Source organism: Ochlerotatus camptorhynchus, unplaced genomic scaffold (genome assembly GCF_037179485.1).
Source record: "Ochlerotatus camptorhynchus isolate MF236.1 unplaced genomic scaffold, CSIRO-AGI_Acam_v1.1 ptg000547l, whole genome shotgun sequence".
In the NCBI taxonomy this organism is placed as follows: domain Eukaryota; kingdom Metazoa; phylum Arthropoda; class Insecta; order Diptera; family Culicidae; genus Ochlerotatus; species Ochlerotatus camptorhynchus.
The window spans coordinates 807,722-829,861 of NW_027041030.1; the positions used below are offsets into that span (position 1 = coordinate 807,722).

The window sequence follows — 22,140 nt, forward strand, 5'->3', positions numbered from 1 at the left end:
AGTGATTAATGTCTTAGGCCATGCTAACGATAACGATAATTTTGTAAAATTGAAGTGCTGAAGGAAATATTCGAAGCAAGCTGTTTCGAATCTTGTTGAGAGGAGCGGGGATTTTCCATTCGCGGCCGGTAACTAAGATGAATCTACAGATGTTCTTAATAACGCTTTGAAAACGTGTACCAATCAACTAGTTGAGCAGAAGTATGTTTTTTTGAAGAACTCAAACAGCTGATACAATTTGGTTCTTTTGCGTCTTAAACGGAAAAGAGACAAATGGTACAAAAAGTTTTGTAGATCTAATAATTACAATCATTGGACTAGGTACACAATCGCGCGTAATAAGTATTCACAATCGATAAAGAAAACTCGTGATCAACATCAAAACAACAGCAAAGAGTTATGGAAAATTTTGAAATCTTTATTAAAACCTAGTAATTGCAAACCGCGGTCCACAACTTTTAATGGCACATTAGAACAGTCAGAACAAGTAATTGCATCTAAGTTTGATGATTATTTTGTCGAAAGTGTTTCATTGATTAATCAATCCAGTGAATTGGTCAATGAACCTGACGAAATGAAACAGCCAGTTTAAAGTAGTTGTAGATTTGAAGTTTTTCACCCAATTACATTAGATGAACTGAGAGTTATTTGTTTTTCATTAGGAAAATCGGCTGGAGTAGATAATGTTAATGCTAGAGTTATTCAAGATTGCTTTCATGTCATTGGCCACATCTTGCTGAACCTTATTATTGAATCATTACAAACTGGACATGTGCCACACATTTGGAAGGAATCCTTAGTGGTTCCCATTCAAAAAGTTGCTGGAACGATTAAAACCGAAGAACTTGTTGTTAAAGGCCAGCTGTTGGAGTATTTACATAGTAAAAGTTTGTTGATACCGAAACAATCGGGATATCGGGAAGGTCATTCTTGTGAAACCGCGTTGAATTTGGTATTAGCGAAGTGGAAAAATAACTTGGAGTGTAAAGATACGATTGTTGCTGTTTTTTGGATCTTCAACGCGCTTTTGAAACAATTTCTAGACCCTTATTGTTAAGATCAATCAAGTGCTTTGGAATTACGAGTACTATAAATAAATGGTTTGAAAGCTACTTGTCTGACAGAACTCAACGGACTGTTTTTAATTATTCTGTTTCAAGTCCCGTGGGGAATAACCTTGGAGTGCCCCAGGGAAGTGTATTAGGGCCCCTGTTATTTATTATGTATATTAATGACTTGCGACGTATTTTACGATTTTGCAACAATAATCTTTTTGCAGATGATACTGTGTTATTCATTGCAGCTAAGGATTTAGATGATGCCGTTTACACTTAAATGAAGATTTGCGTTCTCTAAGTAGATGGTTGAAGTATAAGCAGTTGAAATTGACGACAAGTAAAACAAAATTTATGGTAATTTCGCTGAATCAATTAAATGAGAACGTCTCTGTTGTAATTGATGATGAGACTATTGATCCCGTTGGGGGGATTAAAAATCTTGGTCTGATTATTGATGACAAACTTAAGTTCAACACTCACATTGACAATGTCATCAAGAAAATTGCCAAGAAGTATAGAATTCTATGTCGACTGAAAAACGATTTAACTATTGTCATTAAAATATAACTATACAAATCAATCATCTCTTCTCATCTAGACTTTTGCCCTTTCATTTTATTTCTGGCCAATGCAACACAAATATCGAGATTACAGCGCTTGCAGAATAAAATAATGCGTTTGATTTTGAGATGTAATAGATTCACTTCCTCAACTTTGATGCTAGACGCCTTACAATGGTTGTCGGTGAAGCAAAGAATTGTATATTTGACAATGGTGTTCATTTTTAAAGTAGTTAACGGTTTGCTGCCTCGATATTTGTGTGATCGAATTGAAAGAGGAAGTGGCTAGAAACGCGGTTAAAATAAGAACACCACATTTCTTGACTTGTGCTTCACAAAATTCATTGTATTATAAAGGAATAAATGTTTTCAATTCGATGCCTAGATATATGTACCAAACGTTCAACAAAACTTTTCCACATTTATATCGCTGTGAAGCAACTGTAGACTCTAGAGGGAATTTATATCTGTAACTGTAACCAGTTCGATTTCGTTTACTAACCTGGTTAAAATATCATATTTAATTATCTTAAAGATAAATCGTCCAGCTCTAACCTTTGGTTCAAGGTTCTTCATATAAGTTCTCTAAAACCCATGGCTGAAATATTTCAAAAGTTTTCAAATCTGCCTTCTGAATGTTCCTAAGCAGAACCTCCCAATGCTTCGCATCAATCAAATTTAGGTGTAGGTATATAAGCCAATTATTGGAATAGCGATGCTCCCGCATATGGACTTACGCTTATATATATCGAAATCAGCATCCTTGCAGTGCTATATGCAGCGTAAGTAAATATGAAAGTGAGAGAGAGAAAAAAAGATAAAGGTTGAGAAAAAAGGGAGAAAACGAGAGAGAAAACGAGAGAGCGAAATGAAGGTAAAACTCATTACAGCAAACTCCTTCTAAATAGATATTTGACAATATGGAAGCGTAAGTCCATGTGCAGAAACCTTACAATGTCATATATTTCAAAAATTAGTGAAGGTATCGTCAAATGGACAAATGTGTCGCCCTTAAGGTTTACAAAATCACATGTATATTTCAAAAAGCTCATAGTTCGACATTTAGGACCTAGACCCCTTGCGCCACCTCTAATAGTTAAATTAGTGATATATTACATAATACTAGACAGAGCTGGAATTAGGGCGTAACAGCTTTGGTAAACAACAACTTCTTTCAATAATTTCGGACGCGGATCAACCAACAGTGATATGTAACTTCTAAAATACGTTCCGCAATATCAAGGCGAATTGGAAGACTCCAATAAGTGCTATGATGAATTATCATCAGTTGAAACAAATTGTGAAGAACAAGAGGTACTAAACGGCTCCGGAGCTACAGATCACAAAGAGAGTGACGTCGATGATGGTCCTCGGAGAGACCGTCTGAAAATCAAGAATTCAACTCTGATGCGGATGGAAACGTAGCGGAAGCGAAGGAAAGCGTTGGTCCCAGCGCGGGAGCAGGTAAAAGTACAGGTTAGTCAGCAATGAATGCCGAAAACCAAGAATACATTCGGAAGATAGCGCTCATGCAGAACACGTTGGATAACCTAATGAGGGAAATGAGTTCGAATCATCCTCGAGCAACAAATAGTTCGATGCCTTTCGACGAGGACCACAGCTGGAATAGCGTATGTAAAATTGCAGGACCCTCTACTACCACAGGCAGCATCCGTTGGGAAAGTATTCAACCATTCCCAAACGACGTACCCGCCAATGGGATGTGGGAACAGTGGAATCGTTTTATAGACCGATTTGAAATTGCGACGTTGGTGTCTAACGTGAACGACCCTGTAAAACGCTCACATAATCTTGCTCCTGTCGATGGGATAGAAGCTCCAAGGAATAACAAGAGCTGCCCGACTTCGTCCAAGCCTACGAGAACCAAACTGTTACAAAATATGTATTTGTCAATAACCGTTTGCGATGTTTTCCAATCTAAGACAGGGACAGGATGAGCCAACGATTACCTACCATGCACGGCTGATGGAGAAGGTCCGGCTCTGCAGGTATAGCCAAGATGACCAAGATCGATTTGTTCAAATGCAGCTGTTAAAAGTGATGCGGAACCAGGAGGTGGCCAAAGCAGCAAGGACATTCGGGTATGAAACGACTTTGATCGTTCAGGCGGCAACGCGTGAAGAGGCGTACGTTGCGGAGACGGCACAAGCAGAGCCTACTCAAGCATTTGGGGTGACACGAGAGCGGCAACGATCGATCTGAGATAGACAGCAAAGGAAACGTCAACATGAAGCGACTGGTGACAACTGGACACAAGCAAAAAGACAACGGCATGAGAACGAAAGGAAATATCGAGGCTTAGGTCGTTCCCATTGCTCTAAATGCCATCATCTGTTCCATAAGTTTGGGGGGGAGGTAGCTCATCGATTCTTCCGGTTCGCCTCCTAGCATCGTGCTATAAGGTGCCAGGTGATAACCAGGGTAGTTGATCGATAGCTCGATGACGTCATTTCGTTGGCGTCTGCAATGGGAAATTCTCATAGCAGGCGTTGACGATGGGACGTTGTCGAGTTGTTGAATAGCAACTATCGTGGTAACTCACCGATTACCTGTCGATCTGCCAAATTTGGAAAGACGTCTGCATTGAATTGTCTCATATAATAATATTCCGCCCACTATATCACAATAAATTGCGAGTAGCTGAGTGGAAAAGAGATAAATTAAGCATTGGGTACAGGACCAAGTCTCCCCTGGGTGGTGTAAGAAGATGAGCGCAATAGAATCATCAAGTTGCCATAAGGCACGAAATGAGACTATTGCATGGCTGGGTAGTCAAAGTCTTCCATACGTTAGTCATTTCAGGTGGATTAGAACAGGTTTAGGTTTAGGGTGGGCGTTGGCCAGATTTGGATTTTTCAGATATAATCCTAAATAGGACCTAGATTATTTAATACACTAGTAACCTCAACTTCTGTCACAATGTTTCATTGTGTCTAATCAACAATCAATGGGTAAAATATCAAATTTGCGGTAAATTTGAAAAAAGGTAACTTGGAGTGTAGAGCGCACTGCCCACTGGACGATTCTGAAGCCTGACCTATATATATATAGATACATTCATACCATTGGCATTTTGTATTTGAGATAAGACAGAGACAGGATGCGGAGGGCCCGCTTAGGGGGAGCGTAACCCATGTTATGGCTTCCATTTATTAAATAGTTCAGATAGGCTGGAAATGATAGGTTCATGGTGAGAAAATGTACCATATGGTGCCCGTTCACTGATCAAAATTAAATTAGATTCAAATCGTCAGGCCCTGCCCTGTAATAAGGGGATTGACGATGATTTGTCAAGTTTCATTTTGCATTTGCATATAATAGTAAGTTTAGGTTTGCTTTTGTAATTGTTAGATAGATAGTTTGCCTCAATTGAAACATTGAGTTGTATAAACTTGACGAATCATACCTCTAAAATAGTAGATATTTATATCTACGCATTATCTAATATTTTTATCTACGCATTATCTAATAACCACTGTCTGCAACTAATTTTGGAGAGGTCGGCAGGGCTGATTACGGATCAAAACTAACATAACTCTAACACTGAAATGATTCCGAAACTAACGCTCATTCATTGCACTTTGAGTCATAAAGTAGTTTTATTTATTTTCCTACTAATCTATCTACACACTTAGTTTTTTCTACCGAGCTCAGCTGTGCGGGTCTCGGCGGGAAAGGGGTTTCGCTGAGATCTCGGCGGGAGTGACATTTGATTGCCGAGTCTCGGATAATGCCTTTTCTAATAATCTGCCTACGTTTCTTTTATTTGTTATCTACTTCATCCCTTTTTTATTTGTCTGCTCTTCTTTCCTCTTCTCTTCTTTTGTTTTGTTTGTTTACATATAACTAATACTAATACCTCCTTGTTTTCTCTCTAATTTGTCTACTATGTCCCACCATCACGATGAGAGATGAGCTACCGTACATGGTACACGCTCATATACACTCCCAAAATAGTATGCCGCAAGTAAGTATATCACAGAGGCAACTAAAGATCCAGAAACGAAAACCGATAACGCTGAAGATAATGAGCTTTGGTGATTTATATGACTAAATAGTATTATTTATTTATACTAACCTAAACACAACGCGGGGTGACCCAAATCCAAACGATCACTAACCAAAATAATAGACTTATCTTTTTTCAGCAGCACTACACCAGCCAGCAAAGTTCAACAATCCATCGTTGCTTATGCCTTTGTTGTCGTTTGGAACCAGTTTTGCAAGGTAGGCGACGATTGTGCGTATTTCTCCCGTAACTTTTGAAAAGAGCCTATTTATAGCCTGAACAATACGTAAAGAGCAAATTGAAACATTGAACGTCGCGTGAAAGTGGAACTTAATGAAGGCCTAAGTACTTTTTCGTAGTTTTTAGTTTTCGGATTTGAAAGATCGTCGGTTACAGTGGCCTGCTTACTGAGCAGGAAAACGCTGTCCTAGGTCCTTACATATCAAAGAGATTTATGGTAAAATCGCTTGTGTATCGTGTATTTTGTGAAACTCGTTGTTGTCGTTGGTTCCGGGTTTGAATGGATACAAAAATTTGAGCAACGGTATTATGTGATATGAGGGGCTCGGTGGCCTTAAAGCAACCGTTTTTGCTTACTGAGCAGAACATCATGAGTCTAATCTCAGGCCCATCCACATTCAAGATTCGTCAATCGTTAGTATGACTACATGGTAATAACAGCAACTCAGTGATTAAAAAGGTGCTCGTCTGCCTAGTGGCAAACGTTTTTGCTTACTGAGCAGAAGACTGTGGGTTTAGTCCCAAGCTCCTTCGCGTTATATGATCGTTAGGACATCAATTCAGCTTATCGTTTACCAAAACGAACCCTGCTGCAAACCCAACCCTCTTATCCAACATCCCTGTGATTCCTCGTGGAAGTGCAGAGGTGTTCTCGGCTTCCATTAAAGCGAGTGTCATGTCAACACAATCCTTCCCATTCCTTTCTTGACCTGTGTTCGGGCGCGGCCGGCGCTGGTATTGCCTAATTTAAGATCACCAGTTTTTACACATTGAGGATGATTGCTAGTCCCAAGCATCGTTCATTTGTTTCTCTGTGTAATTACAGCTGATCTGGCAATAACAGAGTAGCAACCGTGGGCGGTCAATCAAGCTCAAGCTCAAGCTCATCTGTTCCATAAGTTTGGATCTTGTCCGGCAATAAACAGAAATTACGACGCCTGTGGAGAGCGTGGACTTTTTGCAGCGGCATGTCGGAAGAAGAACGCTTACAGCATTCAAGCTAAACAGGACCACTTATATGGATAGACTGACGAGGAAGACGACAAGAAGGATAATTACGGTTAAGTTTTGAAGATTGATTAATCACTTTCTTTTTGAAACCATGTGGTTTGAATTAAATTAACGGTAAACCACTTATTGGACAAGTAAATATACTTTTATTATCTTGTTTCCAGCAAATTAATGCTCTTTCGCTCTCTGTCGCTCTTATCGATTTTCGGGTAGGCTCATCAAAACCAATCCGGTTTCGTATTGACTCCGGGGCAGATGCTAATATTATTGGAGATGATGACTGGTACCTTTTGGTAAGCGAATTGCAGTCGGGTCAAGCCAAGCTTGAACTATTTGGGATGTCTGTTAGCAGTGATCTACGATCTAATGCCTCACGTAAACCCATCCCAGTTAGTTGTGGCTTCAGCGCCAACATCGAGGTAGTCGAGTTCCTCAAACCGTCCATTGTGGCAGATTTTCTCGTCGTCAAAGAAGGGCGGCGTTTTCTACTGGGTCGATCCACGGCTAGTGACCTGAAGCTGCTAAAGTAAGGTATGTCCGTTAACAGCTGCAACTAGGCGTTCTACTTAATTAAATTAAATTCAGCGTCGACAAATCAATAAAAACGCCTACTATAACGTGCCAGCGGCTTATAGAGGCAGCGCCAAGGCAAGGCTTCAGGACATGGACCGTCATCATCGCGGCATCATCGAGTGTGTCACTACGGCTCCAGATTGGATCAGCGGAATGTCGGCAGTAGCCAAAGGCAAAATACGCCTCATTGTAAATATGCGGGAACCTAATCGTGTAATCAAGCGAGAATACCTTCGATTACCGTTATTGGATGAAATGAAAATCAAGCTCCATGGAGCGAAATTTTTCTCAAAGCTTGATTTGACAAACGCATTTTATCACCTGGAGCTGCATGAAGATTCTTGAGACCCGATTAATGTTCGGGGTAAGTTGTGCCCCGGAAAGGCGTTTAAAACAGTTAAAATAATAGTATATATTGACGACATTCTTATCTTCGCGCACTGTTTGGAAGATCTTCGCAAGACCGTGGCTGAAGTCTTAAGAATTTTACGACAAACAACTTGACCATAAACGCAGATAAGTGATAAGACGCGAATTAATTTTCTTGGTCACGAACCTGATCAGCACGGTTTCAACATCGACGACACAAACATCAAGGACAGATACGAACCTCTTCAACCCAAACGGAAGCCGTTTTCTCCAAAGGTCAGCCACAATGCTGTACAGTGGAATAACGCTAAGTGCCCATCGTGTACGGATGTTCATGGACTACATACGTGTCCAGTCTTCCTGGAAATGTCGCTGTCCAGCAGGGAGTCGTTCATTCGAGCACAGTCACTCTGCCGAAACTGTCGCAAACGACGACATATAGCTCGAGATTGCTCATCAAGGTTCTCGTGTCGAAATTGCAAGGCTCGTCACCACACACTGCTGTGCTTCAAGGGCGAAGGAAGAAGCAGTGGGCAAGGATCACCCGAGACAGCCAATTCGGATAGAAGCACCAACCTGAACGATTCGGATTCGGATCCCAAGGCAGCGAATGCAGTATGGATTGAGACAGCATCGTCGAACTCGACACAGCATCCTACATCACAGGTACTTTTGGCTTCGAGGACAACCAGGGTTCTCGCTATCCGGCACGTGCATTGTTGGATTCCGGGTCAGAATGCAACTTCATCTCTGAAGGTCTGAGTCAGTTGATGAAGGTTGCTAGCCAGAAGGTGGATATTTCGATACCGGATATCGGATAAACCGGAACGAGAGTCACTCGTAAAAGCCATGCTGTCGTCAAGTCTCGGTTCTTGTCACAGCTCACAGAGGTCACAGCTTGTCTGCCTACTTCTTCAGTGTAGGCAAATGGATGGGACATACCGGCAGATATCGAACTGGCAGATCCTGAATTCTTCCGCTCGAGAAAGGTCGACTTGGTCATGGACATCCAAGCTTTCTTCAGCTTCTTCCCATCCGGAAGAGAGATTCCAGTGGGAACCGGTCTGCCAGTACTCACCGAATCAGTTTTCGGTTGGATAGTGACAGGCGAAGTTACTACATCAAGCCAAGGTGCGAGATATGCTTGTAACATGTCAGTATCGAGCGATCTGGAGAAGTCCATGGAACGGCCGCCTGACGAGACACGCTGCGAGGATCTATTCGAGCGTTCAGTCGAACGGGAATCGGATGGTCGGTAAACTGTAATTCTTTCCAGGCAAAACGAAGTTCTTACGAAACTGGGTGGATTGAGCTGCAGCTGTGAAACGGCAAAGTATTCATTTGAACCTACCTGTAACGGTGGCGAACATTCCACGAGAGCAATGCTTAACACGATTGAAATTACGTGGCGAACAGTGTCGCCAAAATTCAAGCACTGACAGAGAGAAACGAATGGAGAATGTTTCGGGAAGCACCAATCCTGCTGATCCAAAACATTTTAGAGAACGCCCATTGGCCGGCCTACCTAGTAGGAGGATCCTCCCGAAGCATGGTCGAAAGGTGTTGGAAATTCACCAAAAGAGGAATAGGAGAGACGACGCAATGTGGGGGTTTGCGCTTCGTCGAAAGCATCTGGGTACATTTCGGATTACTTAGCGAATTCCACTTACTAGGCTAATTCATATGACTATTTACAGGCTACGTTTCCCGACAACTTACAGTGTCCAGGAGACCAAGGATGGACACGTTTTCTTACCGTTTGGGATCTTAACCAAGCCAAAAGGGCGATCATAGTACAATCGGAATAATTTTTGATGGAGATTGAGCATCTGTCTCGGATGCTCCTATTCGTCGAAATTCTCGTTTGCGATGGTTCAATCCTCACATCGACGAAAACGGAAGCCTGCGAGCTGCTGGATGGCTAGCACAATACGGGGAATCATAGAATACCAAACATCCGATGATTTTGCCGATTAGACACGCCTTTACAGAACTGCTTCTTGGCTACTATTACCACAAGCATCTTCACGCTGGACCTCAATTACTTTGGTTACGGTTCGGCAGTGGTATTAGCCACTTGATGTTAGAAATCTTGCACGAAAGGTTCGTCAGTGTTGTTTCCGAGGGAAACCGTCAATGATTCATCAGAAAATGGGCGAGCTGACTGAGTTTAGGTACTCTACGGTGCTACCAATCAGTTGAGTGTGGTGACTAGTGCTAGTGAACCGATTCTCCGCTGTCACTCACTAGTACTACGTACGAACTACAGGGAGAAGGAGAGAGTTTCTCGTCGAAGAGTGTAGGAAATAGGATATAAGATCAAATTGTAAACATTGTAGGTTGTATAATTAGAAATCAGTCGCTTGGAACTATTGGACAGGTACGTTACCTTTTACCTATCTAAAATAGGCCTTGAATGAACGTAGTAGCGGTAACTGGGATCAGTAAGAATAGCGAACATGCGGTCGAACAATGCCCATACAAGCTGGAGTTTAACGAGAATCACAATGGCGTTTATCATATCCGTGTAGGGTGTGATGGCTGCTAGGTCACAACTCTCACAAGAGAATGGGATGGATGCAATGGTGCAGACCTCGATCCTAGTCACGGTACCAGAAAATGCTTGAGCAGGTCGAGGCTCACCTAGGTCTTGGTCACAAAGCGCGTTAGGCCCTCCCCAGAAGTAAGCAAGGTGGTGTTCATTGGAAACGCTAATAACTTTTCGGGTTTAACTCGGATTCACATCCGATCTTTAGTCAAGATGTTCCCAATTCCCCAAAAGTTCTACATTTTATATACGATGAAATCGATCAACTACAGTGCCACCTAGAGCTGCGAATGTGGCTCGTTCCCTAATACATTTAGTTGATTTTCCCCATGCAAATTTCAAGCTCTTTGAGTGAGGGGCTTCGTGAACACTTCAGAACGAGAGGCTCCAATCTTAACGCAAAGCGAACGGTTCGTAAGGTAAGATATGAACCACGAAATGAAGGATCCAAACACTCCGAGTTTCTCAAACTTGCTCAAAAGAATGTTGAGGTCTACTCGGTCAAATGTAGCCTTGAGATCAGTGTAAACCGCGTCGATTTGTCCGCCAGAGTCCATTGTCCGAACGCAGAGCGACACGAATTCGGTCAAATTGGTTGTAACTGACCGTTTTGGGTAGAATCCATGCTGAGCCGTGGAGATGTAATTTTTACAAGAGCTGAAGAGCGCCTCATTGATGATGATCTCGAATACATTGGAGCAGCAACATAGTGATGTGATTCCTCTGTAATTCTGGACATTCCTATTATCACCTTTCTTGTGGAAGGGGAACATATACGAAAATTTCCACGCCTCAGGAAATTTACTCTTCTGTAGTGACAGATTAAATAACTTCGCCAAGGGAGTGAGCAACGACTCCGAAAACAGCTTCAGAACGGACGCAGGAATGCCGTCTGGCCCGGCAGCAAACAAGAGTTTCAACCTTTGAAGAGCTAGATTGACGGTATGTTCACTGATGTGAAACGGACGGTGCTCAAATGCATCTGTTGGAGAATCGCTTATAGCAATCGTGACTTGATTTGGTGAGGCCATTCTTTGCTCGACTGTCGAGCTGTTCAGTCCGTATTTTTACTCGAGTTCTCGATTCGATTTTGTTTCGTTCTGTGCTGTCGCGTTGCGTCGTGGAAGTGTCGCCACCTTCACGCGTTCTGGCAAGTTTACTTGAAGTTGCAAACACGAAACAAATAGTGCGTAAACGTGCCAATGAGTCAGCAGCGGGCTCTTCAAATAAGGTGCTAATCAAGCCCAGCGTGTCGCAGGATGACGCCGGAAAACGAGTACTGCAAGCCAACCAGTATGCAGTACTCCCGGAAGAAAATGGCGATGGTGACGCCGTTCCCATTGCACGACGAGAGCGGATTCCCCCGCTTTTCACGCCGGTGAAGGATGTTGCCAAGCTGGGGTGCTGAACTGGCAAAACACAAGCTGCTGCCTCGCTTCAAGCTTTGCAGCATCGGTACCAAAATCATGTGCTCCAACCTGGAGTAGTACAAACAAATAGGAAGTTTCCTAAAGAACAACAACGTGGACTTCTTCACGCATGATCTGCCATCGAAGGTGGTTTTGCGTGGATTACCGTCGTTCGAGGCGACTGCGGTGAAATCCGAGCTGGAGCGGTTCGGGCAAAGTACCCGATGAACCGGCGTCCCAACCAAAACTCCAGCTACCGTGATCAGTTGTTCCTGGTGCATTTTACGAAGGGATCCACCAGTCTTGCGGCTCTGAGATCCAATATCCGGGACCTGTTTCAGGTCATCATCAGTTGGGAGCATTACAAACCCCAACATCGTGATGTAACGCAGTGTATGAACTGCCTCTCATATGGCCATGGCACCAAAAACTGTCACATGAAGACAAACTGCGGCAAGTGTGCTGGAACTCACTCAACTGCGTCCTGTGATCAAGTCAATGACATCGAGCCAACGTGTGTCAACTGCGGTGGAAACCACCAAGCCTCCAATCGCGGATGTCCCAAGCGAGTGGAGTTCATTAATATCCGTCAGAAGGCCACAATCAACAACCAGCTCGGTCCAAACCAAACTTCCAGCTGAAAACAATTGAAGCCATCGGAGTGGAGGTGAGCACATCACTTGGCCCAATCACCATCATTGCGGCCTACTGTCCCAAGCAAACCAACATCAGGGACGGCTCGTCACTGGCCCTCCGGAAATACATCATCAAACTCACCCGGAGGAGCGGGAACTTTATCATCGCTGGCGATCTGAACGCAAAACATCAAGCTTGGGGCAACGGTCGGAGTAATAGAAACGGCATCATCCTCAATAAAGACCTGCAAGAGGGCCACTATACCATCTTGGCCCCGGACTCTCCCATTCGGTTGAGTCGGTCTAGGGTCCATGCGACCATCGACATCTTCGTAAGCAACATGGGACACAACATCTCGCAACCTGTGGCATTCCAGGAGCTGAGCTCGGACCACTACCCTGTGGTGGCCGAAGTTGGATCCTCGGTTAACCGATTCGAAGCTTCCTGGCGCAACTACCATCGAGTCAACTGGGCACAATATCAACACTGTGTCGACACAACCATCGACTACGATGTCCAACCGGGGACGTCCGAAGATGTTGACCGGTGTCTACAAACCATCGAGGAGGCGATTTCCCGAGCCAGGGAACAACACGTGCCAGTATCCAGACAGATGAGTAACACTCTGAACCTTTAAAGCCCTACCAAAGATCTCATTAGACTCCGTAACACCATTCGTAGGCAGTACCAGCGTACTGGCCTACCTAACTTGAAGACCAATTGTAATCGATTAACAAAGATCATTCAGGTCAGGATGGTGGATCTCATAACGATTTTGCTAGTAAGATCCGCTCTCTCCCAGATTGTGGTAAGCCCTTCTGGAAACTTACAAAAATTCTTCAAAACAAGCCTAGGCCCATTCCACCACTGACCCCACTGGATCGTCCCGGCGACCCAGTGGTTCATCTGATAACTCCTGAAGAGAAGGCTGCCGCGATAGGTCAACACTTCGTCAGCTCTCTTAATCTCGGACAAAACATCGTCAGCCCTCACGAAGCTGAGGTTGCTGAAAATGCAACCAATCTTCATCAGATTTCCAATATTTTTTCCTGAGGAATCCGAGATTACGGCTGACGAACTGTTGGCCTATATCAAATCATCTAAAAACATGAAGGCCCCAGGTTTCGACAACATCCTGAATCTGGAACTCAAACACTTGAGTTCCAGATTCTACAACCATCTGGCACTGATTTTTAATCAGTGCCTCAGACTTGGCTACTTCCCCTCGTCTTGGAAGTCAGCTAAAGTCATACCCATCCGTAAACCTGGGAAGGATCCGTCCTCTCCTTCAAGTTATCGACCAATCAGCCTTCTCTCAGGGTTATCAAAACTGTTCGAAAGAGCAGTGTAGCACCGGCTCCTAACATCTGCCGATGAAAACAACTTGTTACTCGATGAACAGTTTGGTTTTCGGAAAGGTCGTTCGACTGTCTCGAGCTGACTCGAGTAACAAACATTCTCAGACGGAACAAGTCTGTTTCGAAAACATCTGCCATGGCGTTGTTGGACGTTGAAAAAGCGTTCGACAATGTCTGGCATGATGGCCTGGTGTTCAAATTGCAGCAGTACGGTCTATCAATCTTCCTAGTGAAGATAATTAACAACTACCTATCGAACAGGACGTTTCGGGTCTCTCTGAATGGCATCACATCGGATGCTTTCAACATCGGTGCCGGAGTTCCACAAGGAAGCATCCTTGGCCCCATTCTATTCAACCTGTTCACCTTCGATATGCCGGCTCTCCCTGATGGTTGACTCTGTTCGCAGATGACGCATCCATCGTCTACAAGGGTAGGGTCATCAGAGCTCTGACTGTCAAACTTCATAGGGGCTTGGACGTCCTGTCTGAATATTTCAACAGTTGGAAGATACGTATCAACGCGGCAAAGACCCAAGTCACCACACTCTAAATCTCCCAGACTTGTTCCGTCGGAGAATAACAAGATCTGCCTGAACGGCACAGTGGTGGAATGGTCCAAAGAGGTCGTGTACCTCGGGCTAGCACGTTGACAAAACAAAAACCAAGTGCAACATCTTGATAAGATCGTTGTATCCACTTATCAACAGGAAGTCAACCCTGTCCCTGAAAAATAAGCTTACTGTCTACAAACAAATCATCTTTCCTGTAATCGAGTACGGAATGCCAATCTGAGAGAGCCATCACCTTAAACTCCAAAGGATCCAGAACAAGATCCTTAGTATGGTCCTAAACAGTTCCCCGCGGACTAGAAATTCTGAGATCCACCTCCTGGCTTGAATACAGACATTAGAAGAACGGAGAGTATTCATCCTGGAAAGGTTCAGAAACACCTGTCTGAGATCAAATCATCAGATCATACGTGATCTAGCACGTTAGGTTAAGTTATACTCGTAGTTATTCCATCCCATCCGTCTGCTCTTATGATTATTTCGTGAAATATTCTTAATTGCTTAACTATTTTCACTATTTGTACAATACACCAAAAAATACTGGATATGTTCTCCGTCGAATGACATATTGCATGACATATTTCCCATTAATGGTATTGAGAAATATGCCTTTGAAAATACCCCCCATTTTCGTTACAAGCCTCGTTTTCGATTTCTTAATGTGACCCCCAGCATTGTAAAGAAAGATGTAGTCGTACGTCAAAAATATACTGTATACTTTTTTCCATAATAGACTTAATATTTCAGAAGAGATTACTCCACAACCAAATAAGCTATTCGTTATATTAGAACGTCAATTTAAAGGTTTTTAAATGTGAATTCACAAAGGTGCACTTACATTTTGTTTTTGTTAAAGTAACTATAGTGAACAGACTGATTACCAGCAGGTATCAAAATTGTCAGAAAATGGCCTATTTTCACCACACTTTGGAAAACTTTTCCACTAGATGTGTTTCCAAGGGAAATGATTTGGACAAATAGTTTTTAAGATATGATCAGATGAGTGAGTGGTAGTTTTGAGCTTTTCTGGTGGACAATCAATGCTATTGATTTTTTTTTATTGAAATCCTTCACGCCAATGGCACAATAATATTTTTTTGTTATTTTTAAGATGTTCTGGGTAGGATTCTTGATATTTGAAATCATAACTAGCTCATTTATTTACTTCTGTCCATAATTTAATTGTTGTCCTAAACTTGAAAAATCCGTTCCTATGGGATACAGCCAAAACGATGTGCTTTAGAAGTACCATGAAATCAGATAGATTACCAGGTACATATATTTAATTTCAGTTGTGGATGACAGCTGAAATTTTTTTTAATAGCATTGATTTTCTACCAGTGAAGCTCAAAACTACCACTCACTCATCTGGTTATATCTCAATAACTGTTTGTTCAAATCATTTTCCTTGGAAAAACAGCAAGTTTATGAGTTTTCCAAAGTGTGGTAAAAATTTGGACTCAAAATATTAAGAAATTAAAAATCCCGCCCATGGTGAAAATAGGTCCTTTTTTACAATTTGGATACCTGCCGGTAATCAGCCTGTTTACTGTAATTACTATAACAAAAACAAAATGTAAGTACATCTATAAGAATCCACATTAAAAAAAAAAAACCTTCAAATTGGCGTTCTAAGATCACGAATAGCTTATGTGGTTGTGGAGTAATCTCTTCTAAAAGATGAAAATCCAGGGTTGTAGCCGAGAGGGATCTAGGTTTCAGAGCAAATTCAAAAAAGGCGTTTGTTCAGAAATGCCAAAATAGGCGTTTTGGCCAAGTTTGGCGCAAATCGGTGACATCGACCACAGGCGGTGTACCCACTTGAGCTGGAATGACCCATATGATATTTATTTTATGAGTGTAGAATTATAGTTCATCACTTACCTGATACACAACTATCGTATATCGATCTCCAAATATTATCTGAAAAGAAAGGTTTGAAAACAATCAGATGAGAAATTTCCTCAAAATGACGAAAAATGCGATCTGTCACTAAAATACTTTTAGTACACAATGGTAGATGTACCAATAGTTGCTGTCCGTTTATTTTCCATTCGGAATTCCATATGTCATAATAGGAACGAATAGCCTACTTTACGAACCTCCCATTATTCTCCATTTCTACAACGGTGTTTTTCCCCCAGCAAGCACGCGCCTATCTGAAAGCAGATTTCCCCTTCGATGACCGGCCCCACACGCTTCGGACAATGAGAAAATTTATGATATACAGGTGAAAGATTGTTTTGGTCGGCTTTTCGTGGGGCGGCCTTCACAGATGCACGCGGTGTAGTGCTGTTCGTAATGTAGATTAGTTCATTCAAACTGCGGCAACTCTGTGTTTACACAGACACACGTGCCACCAGAGACTGGCCCGAAACAGGTTTGCGTAACATCCAACGTTAGCCGGCATCATCCGAGACGGCAGCACGCCACCCCAATTTTCACCCAACGGAACAGAACTTGACAAACGACCAGAGGCCGATCATCATCATCAAATTATTATTAACATGTTAACTGCAGTAGGGTAAGGTGGGGTAATGCGCGCTGCGGGGTAGTATGAACAGCAGCAGGGTTTTCACCCATAATTACTGCCAGAACAGCTGAGTTATCACTTGGAAAACTGTTTATATCAATTGGGTATTGAAAAGTACCCGATAACATGCCGTTGGTCTTATTACCACGTCGCCTGCATAACACCCGTTCCCCTACATTCGTCGCATCGGTGGCATAAGTAGGGAACGAAGGTTTGTTCGACACCACAGCTGTTTACACACAGAACAAAGTGATTTAGAGAGTTGTTTACCATTGAATTTTTTCCCCCGCATATAACGTTTCCCATCAATTTTAATAGAACCAATCTGCTCTGCTTCAAAGTTTTACAAATTATGGAGCGAGGCAGTGGCGTAGGCATGACCGAGCGGGTCATGTGGGTTCAGTTCTGAGAAACTTCAAATGGAAGTCACAAGAAACTCCTGCAAAACAAACTTATTAGATCGCATAAGCTGATTGGAAAATCAGCTTCTGAATGAATAGATAAATTCAATTTAAATTGAACATATCGATAGCGGTGCACGCTACGCCACTGGATAATGCACAGACAAGCGCTATTAATTGTCGGCAAATATTAATTAGACCAACTCCAAGCAACTCCCCCACCACCTGTCTGTCTGCCTTCGGATCGGTATTCCAAATTTCCCATGGAGCCGATGTCCCATGCTCGGAAACCTTCCAAGAAAGCGGATTCCATGGCAGTCGTCTGCCTGCACGTCCCGGGAGAGCCTTAAGCTGATTAAGTTGAGTTGTATACATTGTAAAAGAAAAGTTTCAGCTGCGAAAACAAATCAAGAACTTTCTGTTATGGTCCATTTTGGGACAGCGGGGTGGGATGGACGAGCGAGGTGGGAGGAGTTCCAGGATTTCTGATGCCACACATTTCTTCTAGGTTTTGCTCTACAATGTGTAACAGTAATGTGATTGATTTTGATGATGACAGAGTGGCTATACAATTTTAGGAACAAACAAAAGTCAATCCGCTTTTCATCACCTTATAGATTGGATCAATCAGAGGGATGACAAAAGAAAACATACTGCTTGTGACGGTATCGAAATGAAAAAATGAACAATGCAACTAAAAATTGAACTTTTTTCTATCCTTTTTATTTAACGTCGGGTAATGTTCTGCAATTTATTTATTTATTCGTCAATCAAAAAAAAATAGACTTCATGATAACATTAAAACTTATCATCTGTGATTTCACGACAACTGTGATTGTACTCGAAAAAATGCAACACTTTCTTTTGTGTATAACTTTTTATTGCATGGGTAAAAAATGATGAAATTTTGAGCAAAACTAGTTTAAAGTGTACTGTTAACATGTCACAATCTGTCAAGTGGCTATCGAAATGGCTTCCAAGCAAGAAGTGCTTCGACAAAATATTATGGGAGTGGTGGCCAGTCCCACAGGTGGATCGCGAAACAGTTTGGAAGCGACAATTCGACCGTGTCCCGTGTGGTAAACTCCTTCAAAGAGACCCAGCGGCGAGCTGGCAGCGGAAGAAAGGCGAAAACGACCGATCCCGTGAACGCGAGGAAGGTGTGTGATAACTTCAAGCGCAATCCGAACCTTTCGATTTGGGACGTGGTCAAGAAGGTCAATTCTTCTATCTGGTTCGTGGGTCGCACTTCATGTCTTCATGGTAAGAAAGGCGCCTAACCGGATCGATAATCAGAATACGGTGGCCAAATCCCGCATCAGGTAGCTGTACCGCGAGTGGTTGGTGCAGCCGAAATGCATCGTAATGGACGACGAGACGTACATTAAATCGGACGCCAAGCAGATCCCCGGCCTGGAGTTTTTTGTCGGCAAGTCGCGCCTGGATGTTCCAGAGAAGTTCCGGAAGAAGAAGGTTGACAAATTTGCCAAGAAGCTCTTAGTGTGGCAAGCGATCTGTGGGTGTGACAAATTCAGCAAGTCGTACATAACGACCGGCACCAAGAAAAATGCCCTCAGAAGCGCCTACTGTCATTCCTCCGGTCCCAGAAAGGAGACACTCTGTTTTGGCTGGATCTGGCTTCTTGCCATTACGTGAAACCGGTGATGGAGTGGTACGAAGTCAACGATGTTATTTTTGTGCCGAAGAAGGTAAATCCACCACACCGGCAAAGGAAGTTCTTCACAAACGACAAGGATTTGAAGAAAGAGTGGATGAAAGTGTGTAAGAAAGATGGCGCTAGTGTTGCACAGGATTTGATGGGTAGCGTTAAGTCCAAGGTGCAGGTATTTAGCCTAGGAGAAGATTTGGAATAAACCAATTTTGTAAAAACGTAGCTTATATGTGTTTATTTATTCCATGAGAGTTCCAAAAATATCCGACTTAAAATGAACTTTTTGTGATCATCCTTGTCTGTTGTATTTTTTTTTCAAGAAAAGTCTTTAGGTTTATCATTTCATTTTGGACAATCCCGTACCAATCACCGATGAACGTCGATTAATCACAGACAGAAACCAAATGCCAGGGAGAGGACTTCCTCTCCTGGCACCCATCAACACATGGGACCGATCGGATATTTTTTCGCTTCAGCTGGGATTGAACCTGGACATACTGGAGGGAGAAATCAGTCACGCATATCACTCAATCACCGCACAGTGCACAGTGGGGCCAGGCCAGCCTAGATTTCCACACTATTTATATGTTTTTATCAATTTACAATGCTTGAATATACAGGGGATTGACAAAATGATCGGGACAGGCAAAATATTATCAAAATTCAAATTGCATAAACTTTTCAAAAATGATCCAATTTTGATGTAACCGGATGCGTTTATTGCAGTGTAAATGAATCATTTGAAAATTTGTGGTGCTCTCTAAATACCGCAGATGTTCTGAATTTTTAGGGTTATGCCAAAAACTGATTTATCATCGCTTGTATCTGGTATGAAACTTTATTTGAATCCATATTTTTTCCTGTTACAAGGATCAATGTTTTTTTTCCTTAATTCCGTCGATCTTGTTTTTTGTGCTGAGCACCAATGCTACCGACGCCAGAGAGGCAGCTCACACACCTGGACCCTACATATCGACCCATCAACTCATGAACCGGGGACCAACGACTTTACTATCAGAGATGTTATGCCTCAGAACATCCCGGTGGCACCGACTGGGATTGAACTCAGGCCTGCTGGGTTGAGAGGCAATCACGTTTACCACTACACCACCGGCGCCGCTTGGTGTATTATTTTGTATTTGAACTCATTTTAATGTACACGTTCGGTATTAGAGATAGAGCGATTTCTCCGTTTTACCAAGTCAGGGGAAGGTATAATGTTCAGTTTGGGCGTTATCATTTGAAGACGAAAGCGTAAGCACTTGGACTGCATAGCCAATGAGAACATCTCAAATTTTAATTCAATTTACTCATATATTGTTAAAAATGTAGGATGTCAGCGGAAATTAATTTTACCCATGTTTTCCTTTGGAAAATCTCAAACATCTTGCCGGAAAATGAGGAAAATTTACGAACATTTTACTCAGTCTAGAAGGAGTACCAATAGACTAAGTGAATCCAATCATGACTTATCTCATATTCGGGAATTTTGCCCTAAAAAAAACTTGGGAAATTTTACTGCACTTTTTGCGATTTATGAGTTAATTGAACTCAAACTTGGGTTGTTTTTTCTGGCCGTGTGTATCAATACCAAAAAATTTCAAACTTTGGAATGTAGTTGGATCCTTTGAATTTGCTTCAGCGAGTTTTTCCACACTCCTGCAAACGTTATTTCTAAGCAACCCAATTTTGAGAAAATTAATACTCTACAGAGATGGAGAGCGGACGAAACTGGACGACTTGACGATCCAACAGAGAATGATGGTTTGAGGCACGACAGTAGTACTCTTTTATAACTTTTCATGTTCAAACAGAAGAATGTGTAATAAAGTGGTACTCGATTGTGACGAACTTACCAATAACTCATTTCGTCATCTCCATCAGAAGTACACAATTAGAAAAAAAATCATGTAAATTTAGGTGCTCTGAGAGTGACATATTTTTTTGTTTATTAATTTATTTGATAAGGCTCAACCAAATTAACTTTACAGAGCCGATGATTCTTGGTCACTATACAATATATCTTAAAAATATAGTCAAAAGGTACAACACAATAAACACTTTATCTTCCGCTATCCAAAAAGCCTCCTCCATCAGAACTGGAGCCGCTTCCAGTAGTTTTATTGTATGGCAAATTGTTGTACGCCAACGAGGGTCAGAGCGCGTCCATTGCAGCAATGGACGCAAAACGTGGTCAGCACTCACACACTCATCACGAAACGGTTGCTTTCCAAAGTCGACGACGCATCGACCGAAAGAACTGCTGATGAAGAACAATGAGGAGGACCACACAATGGTTGCTGCCGAGAAAACAGACGCTCACGTAGCACACATCTAGAGTGGTCTGCTTTTGTCGACAGCCGAGTGAACACTGAGAGTGACATTTACGAGCGTCAATTTAAACATAAATTTGAGTCATAACAGACGCGAAATATAGCTCAATCAATCGTTCTTTTTGTCAAAGAACGAAGTTTTCGGTCTCGGAGCACTTGATATTACATGACATGTTTGTTTACGTCTCATCTTTTATATCAAAGAAGGATTCCGTCGCATGTAAAATGTGTAGGGCTACCCAATAATGATTTACTTTTTTTAGCCTACATCTTGATTATTCAAAGTTATCTAAACGCATATGCTGTATGTACCCAACATAATATATTTATCCAATATAATATATTTTATAAGTTTATCAAATACTGGATGGGAAGGAAGCATCAGGGTATCATTATAACTGAAACTGTAATGGATTCAATTGTGATAGTGTAAATTCTACCCCTTGTTCCGTATATGTTGCTGAGCTGGCGGCAATACATTATACGCTAGAAACGATCGCCTCACTTGCACCAGATCATTATTTTATTTTTACGGATAGTCTCAGTTCTGTCGAGGCTATTCGATCCATGAGGCCGGTAAAGCACTCCTCGTATTTTCTCATGAAAATACGAGAGCTTCTGAGTGCTTTATCTTTAAGATCTTTTGTCATCACCTTTGCATGGGTCCCATCTCATTGCTCGATTCCGGGCAATGAGAAGGCGGACTCACTTGCTAAGGTGGGCGCTATGCAAGGCGATATTTACGATCGACAAATCGCCTACAATGAATTTTTCTTCATTTATTGTCAACAGTCGCTCGCCAGCGGGCAAAATAAATGGAGTGAAGGAAGTTTGGGAC

General features: G+C 42.3%; 1 protein-coding gene across 2 annotated transcripts in view; it reads right to left on the bottom strand.

Moving 5' to 3' along the window:
• The window catches only part of Octbeta2R (Octopamine beta2 receptor), a 414,326-nt gene that overhangs the window by 253,903 nt on the left and 138,283 nt on the right, over positions 1-22,140 (bottom strand). The window contains exon 2 of one of the 2 annotated variants that reach the window (XM_065236331.1): positions 16,248-16,286. The exons of the other annotated variant lie outside the window; for it this stretch is intronic. The gene's annotated coding sequence lies outside the window, so the exon portion shown is untranslated. The remainder of the gene's footprint in view (positions 1-16,247; positions 16,287-22,140) is intronic. 2 annotated transcript variants of the gene reach the window in all.